Below are 6,000 nucleotides of genomic sequence, written 5' to 3' on the forward strand. Positions count from 1 at the left end.
AGCCTGAGTCCTCATTCTATCTGTAAAAAGTCTTTTAATCTCTTGGCTGCCCACATCCCCCACCTGACCTAAGCCTAAAACAATGCCAGAGGTGGGTGCAGCCCTGTTCTGGGAAGGGCGGTTCCCCAGGACAATCAAGCTTAAGAAAGAATCGATAAAATCCTGTGAAATCTCCTTTGCTAAGAATAACCTCAATTTAAATGAGTCCAAGCATAAAATGAGTTTATTTCTCCAAAGCTTTATGGCCTTTTAGCTATCTGATCCTGAATCAGAATAAGCCCTCATAGTTCTTTGGATGGTATCTATTGTTTGAGCATTACCGTCCGACGGATTGATGAGCTTTACCTGTATTCCTGTGCAAATTAAACCCAATAAAAGCCCATTGCAGAACAGGCTCAAGGCCCTTCTTCTTTGAGAGATTGATAACCTTTTCTCTCTAGGCAGATCATGTCTTGGTAGACTTATTCTTATCCATGGCAGACAGGGGAAGCTCTGTGGGCAGAGCCCCCCCACATCAAAGTGCTTACCATCCAAAATTGACTTCTGAATTGAAAATTACATTCAGGAAAAGCTAACATAACCTTTTTAAATAAAACAATCTATACCCTTGGCCTAGGTAAACTACAATAATGTGCATTCAAATACCTGTCTTAGATGTGATCACCCCAAATTATTATCCAAATCTCTAACACTATTTTACCAGATTCTTTACCAAAATAATAATTATTCCCTCACTTGGTAAATGCTACTTTATCACAACAACAAACTGTTCAAATACAGGACTTTGTTATTTATTAATAAAGTAAATTATGATTTATTTTAAAAAGTTTAAAATGTTCAACCTTTATGTTAATGTAGGTTAGGCCATCCAAAAAGCAAAGCAAAGAATTAACATTAAGTCATGGTTCAGGGTTATATTTATGGGGAACAAATACAAGACTTACCAGACTTAATAAGTAAAGATAACCAAAGTAAACTGTTATTTCAAATATGTTTATATAAAAACATTAAAGTTCACTTTAAAAGTGTCCATCTTTTCTTTTAAATGGGCATAGACTTATCTGCAATCATGTACAAATATAATAACTTGACCACTAGCTTTCTCAAACTTTTAATAGAAATAATGGGTTGGCCAAAAAGTCCATGTGTTTTTTTCCATAAAATAAAAGACACATTTTTCATTTTCACCAGTAACTTTATTGATTTGGTTATTTTAAGTATGTCAGATATTTCCCACATGGTATAACATTGACTGTTGTCAATTAATGTCTCGATTTGATCTCTGTCAACTTCAGCTGTTCTACCCAACTGTGAAGCATTATCCAACAAGAAATATCCAGCATGAAACTTTGCAAACCACTTCTGACAGGTTCAATCAGTCACAGCACCTTTTCTATAAACTGTACATATCTTTTTTGGCATTTCAGTTATGTTTTTACCTTTCTTGAAATAATAAAGCATAATATGCTGAAAATGTTGCACATTTTCCTCTATCTTCAATATTAAAATGGCTACACAAAAATTCACCAACTTTTTAAATGCCTGCTGACATAGCAGCTGTCTTACTACAATCTAACAAAACTGTTTCAAATGAAGTTAAAGACAACTAAGCACTACTAGAGCCATCTTACGGTAAAGAACAAACAAACTTTTTGGCCAACCCAATACAATTCTTGCTTCTTTATGCAAGCCAACAAAATAATACAAAGTGAACACGTTAGAAAAATATGGACCTTTCTGAATCTATATTGCATTTTAAATTTAAATTTGAAAATATAGTTCAGATTATATGAAACACGGGGATTGCAGGTTTACATATTACTTGTGTCTTACATATTCGATATGGTCTTTCTGTTAGCTGAAATGCAAAAATGATTAATTGCTTTGTAACAGCTTTCCATTGACAACAGTGGTAGTCCTAGAACAAAGTGGAAGCTCAACATATTTGTCACTGTCTGTTCAGTGCCCCAAATATGCAGATCCAAACACCAACCACTTAACATGCATTTGCTGTAGTTTACTGAATGTCTGATAATCTTGAATTTAAACATTCCTGTAAACAAAGTCAAACTCTGCTTTCTAACAGAAATAAAATTCAAGTAAACATTGTGTATTTGGTTTAATTAACCTTGTAGTCATATTAACTTATGACACATTGAATCATAACCACTAAATATGTAAAATGATTTTAAGATCATCCATATGTAAAGATGAAACTAAACTCTGTAAACATGTTCCTATTTCATAACTGCTTTACTGCAGCTGCTCTTTGGTTTGGCAAAGTGATAACTTACTGGTCAGATGCCTCAGGGACTGAGTATTAAAGTAAGTTTGTACCCAGGTAAAACCAAGTCTTTTGTCTACGTTTTTTAAAATGGCAGTGGCAAGATCTTAAATTCAACTTAATTTTCCTTAAATATCACATTTGTTCAAATGTTTGGAAGGACAATAAAGCAGTATTAATCTGTTTTCACAGGGCTCCATTTTGACATTTCAACCCAAAGAGTGACAGCATTAATCAATACCAGATGAAATACCAAAAAGGCAGACATTCTCTGATACCATACTGCACCTGTAGGCCCCTGCTGAAGGGTCATTAATGTATATGAATAAACTCAGCCAAATATTATTCAGAATGTGGCAAAATGTTGGCCATGAATTAAACCAAAAATAAAGTAAAAAGTTTTAAATGAAAATGTCTGAAAAGGTATTTACTATGCTATTAAAGACGATGTTAAATAACAGAACTTAAAAGAACTGAGAAAGAGTACAATATTACAAAAGTGCCTGAATACGTAAAAGGGGAAAATTGTTTCCTCACTTGTTAATCAGGTACATGCAAATCCTTTTATCTAAATGTAGAAATACTCATAAGAAGTGCCAGATACTTTCTGAAAGTACTAAGTTTAAAACATTTAGTATTTCTTTATAATATGCAAACATCAAAACAAAGTGATTTTGGTTGGTAACTGATACCCCTTAGCTCTCATTATTTAAAACTTTTCTAGAATCAGTATTATTAAGACTTGAAATAAAGATGGAATAATTCATGTTACATTATAGGATTCCAGATTATATTTTTAAAGCTAGCACATTCAAAGGGGAAAAAGTTATATTCTTTTAAAATGTAATATTAGTATTAGACAGTGGAATTAGACAAATCCTATAAATTATAAACCTGAAATAGTTGACTATAAAATTTATGTGACATTAGGAAATTATAGAGCTATGCCTAGTATACTGTTTGACATACAGAAAGTACTCCCAAAAGTATTTGTTGGATGAATAAAAAGTAAGGTTAGTTGCAAAATCAGAAATCTAAGAATGTGAGAGGTCACCCAGTCCAACTCATTGGTAACATCCCCTCCCCTAAATCCGATGTTACACATAAGAAAACAATAACTCTAGATTATCCAAATTATAGATGCTGGCTAAGATTTATTTTTAGTGAGATCCAAGATGGCAGAGGAGTAAGTAGAAGATACACTAACCTCCTCCCAGTTCCAAGCTGGAATTACAACTAAATTGTGAAACCACTTCACTGCAAAAAGAATGGTAGGGGGTGTGGAGGAGGCACAAGAGGGCTGGCTGGACTCCCATAGGTGGTAACTGAAGTTCTGGAGAAATATTAAAGGGACAGGTGGCTTCTCACAGAGAAATGTGGGGTCTAAAATCCAAGCTGGGCTGCTAGCCTACAGCACCAGAACTGGAAAGGAACCCAGAAAATATCTACCTGTGAAAAGCAGCAGGGTTTCTGTTTGCCAGGGTGAGATAGCTGGAGATGCAGAGAGCCTATTAAAGGGTCAACACAAAAAAAAATTGTTTGCAGCCATTTACGCTGGGCTATGGCAGACAGAGGTAAGAGTTGACTAGAGACACTTGAAGAGATTCTGGGGTTGCTGGCTCTGGGGAGAGAAGTGAAGGAAGAGATGCCAGGATTCCTGTGCTGAGTCATTCCTCATACTGCAGGAGCCATCTTTCTTAAGTACAGCATTCCTCTCCAAATGGCAACAGCGTGAGAAGAAGCAATAGCCCCATCCACAAGAATTACTCTGCTCTACCCTGTAGAGCTTAATTCAGGCTACTGATTACAGCTTGAGGCTATATCATTGATCAGTCTAACAACTAAAACAGAAAATACAAAGAAGCAAGACTTTGCTTCTTTGCTTTTCCAAAATTGAAGAGTAAAGAAGCAGATCCCAAATAAAAGAAAAGAGAATTTTCCAGAAGAAAAACTAGATGAAATGGAGGCAAGCAATTTATCAGATAATTTAGAGTAATGATTATTAGGATACACAACAGCATGAAAAAAGACATAGAAACCATAAAAAAACCCAGAAATAAAGCAGTATCTGAAATAAATAATACACTGGAAGGAATAAACAGTGGGTTAGATGAAGCAGAGAATCAAATTAGTGATCTGGAAGACAAGGTAGAAAGAAAACACCCAGGCAGAGCAGCAAAATGAAAAAAGAATTTGAAAAAATGAGGAGAGCTTCTTAAGCTCTTAATGTTTCTTAAACATTTTGGATAGTATGAAGAATAACAACATCCACATCATGGAAATACTAGAAGGAGAAGAGAGGAAACAAGGGATCAAGAACCGATTTGAAGAAATCACGACTGAAAATTTCCCTAATCTTGTGAAGGAAAAAGAAACTCAAGTCCAGGAAGCTCAGAGAGTCCCCAAAAAGACCTACACCAAGACATATCTTCATTAAAATGACAGGCTTAAAGACAAGGAGAGAATCCTAAAAGCCACAAGAGAAAAACAGGTAGTGATATACAAGGGAGCACTAATTAGACTGTCATCTGATTTCTCAACAGAAACTTTTCAGGCCAGACGGAAGTGGTGTGAGATAGTCAAGGTGATGAAAAGCAAGGATGTACAACTAAGGCTATGTTACCCAGCAAGGGCATCATTTAAAATTGAAGGAGAAATAGGAGCTTTCCAGACAAGGAAAAGCTGAAGTAGTTTGTTAACACCAAACCAGTTCTGCAACAAATGTTAAAGGACTTGCCAGAAGAAAAGAAAAAGGCAGAGGAGCAGTGGGGGAGAAGGTGGGGAGAAGAGGAAGAAGGTGGAGGAGGGGGAGGAGGAGAAGGAGAGGAAGAAAAAGAGGAAAAATCTAACAATAAAATGGCACTAAATATGAATCTATCAATAATCAATTACCTTAAATGTAAATGGCTTAAATGCTCCAACCAAAAGACATAGCATAACTGAATGGATAAGAAAACAAGACACATATATACAATCAAAGGGATAAAAAAACATACTTCGTGCAAATGGAAAGGAAAAAATGCTGGGAGAGTAGTAATTACATCAAAAAAGACTTTAAAACCAAGGCAATAGTAAGCGACAAGGATAATACATAAAGATAAAGGGAAAAATCCAACAAGAGAATATAACCCTAGTAAACACTTACACACCTAATATAGGAATACTTAAATGTGTGAAGCAAATCTTGATGAACATAAAGGGAGAGACTGACAGAAATACAGTCATAGTAGGGGATTTTAACACCACATTGACTTCAGTGGATAGGCATTCCAGACAGAAAATCTGCAGGAGCCATCTTTCTCAGGTAGAGTACTCCACTCCCAACAAGAACACAGCGGCCTTAAATGACACAGTAGATCAAATGAAGATTACTGATATCCTCAGAAAATTTCATCCCAAAGCAGCAGAATATACATACGTTTTAAGTGCACATGGAACATTTTCTAGGACAGACCACATGTTAGGACACAAAACAAGTCTTAGTAAATTTAGGAAGACTGAAATCAAATCAAGCATCTTCTCTGACCACAATGCTATGAAACTAGAAATCAATCACAAGAAGAACAATGAAAAACACACAAAGACATGGAAGCTAAATAATATGTTATTAAACAATGAATGGGTCAACAATGAGATCAAGGAAGAAATCAAAAGATACCCTGAAACAAATGAAAATGAGGACCCAACGATCTAAAATCTGTGGAACACTGGTAAAG

The sequence above is a fragment of the Phyllostomus discolor genome, chromosome 2 (assembly GCF_004126475.2).
Source record: "Phyllostomus discolor isolate MPI-MPIP mPhyDis1 chromosome 2, mPhyDis1.pri.v3, whole genome shotgun sequence".
Lineage (NCBI taxonomy): Eukaryota > Metazoa > Chordata > Mammalia > Chiroptera > Phyllostomidae > Phyllostomus > Phyllostomus discolor.